This window comes from Myotis brandtii, unplaced genomic scaffold (genome assembly GCF_000412655.1).
Source record: "Myotis brandtii unplaced genomic scaffold, ASM41265v1 scaffold421, whole genome shotgun sequence".
Classification (NCBI taxonomy): Eukaryota; Metazoa; Chordata; class Mammalia; order Chiroptera; family Vespertilionidae; genus Myotis; species Myotis brandtii.
In genome coordinates this window covers 2,332,808-2,333,698 of record NW_005366140.1, presented here as the reverse complement: position 1 = coordinate 2,333,698, position 891 = coordinate 2,332,808, and positions in this window count along the sequence as shown.

The window sequence follows — 891 nt, the reverse complement described above, 5'->3', positions numbered from 1 at the left end:
GTGGGGGTGGGGGTGGGTGAGGTAGGGATTCGGCTGGAAAAAAAGAAAGAAGAGAGAGACAGAGATACACAGAGAGAATGAGAAAGATGGGGGGTGGGGGGGTTCTGAGTATGCCAGGCGGGTGAGGAGCCACGGCCTGTCTGTGCTGGGGGCTGGAAGACGCTCTGCACCCAGATGGCTAGTCCCCAAGGCAGACATCTCCAGTCAATCTGCAGCCTCTGCACTTACCCCCTAGTCCAGCCCCTGCCCCAGGAAGGCAGGAGCAATTGATAACAGATGTGCAGATTTGCCAACCAGGAAGCAGATGGGTGCTGGCTTTTGCACATAAGGGTTCACGGGAGTAAGGGTGTCCGTCACTCCCTGCTGGTGGGAGTGGTACTCAAGCACTTCCAGCTGGAAGCTTCCGCATCTGATGTGGTTCGTGCCCAGGGGGCAGACCCAGTCTGATGACTCTGCCCACAGGGGTCCCTCCCTGTGTCTGACTCACCACCACCATCACCACCATCTCTGTCTCTATCACTCCTATCATGGAGCCCCTCAGGGCATCTCAGGCCCCAGGGCAGGAAGCCCAAGAGGAAAATACCCCCTTTATTCACAGCCAACCTCCAGCATCACCCCTGGGGATCCCCAGAGCTCAGGGCCCCTCGCTGGGCTGGGCAAGGGGTTGGTCTTTGAACCCAATGAGGAAAATCGGGGAGATGGTCAAGATCCACTTAAACTGCCCAAAATTAAGACAATACAAAGAGAATGTTGTGTAAAAAACGATGTTACAAAATAATAGTAGGGAATGGGAGTAAGAGGGGACAGCATTAATGTATTTGTCACGCACTCAGAATACCAGCCTGGGGCTGGGATAGATGAAGACCCCGGGCTCTGGGTTCAAATCCCAGC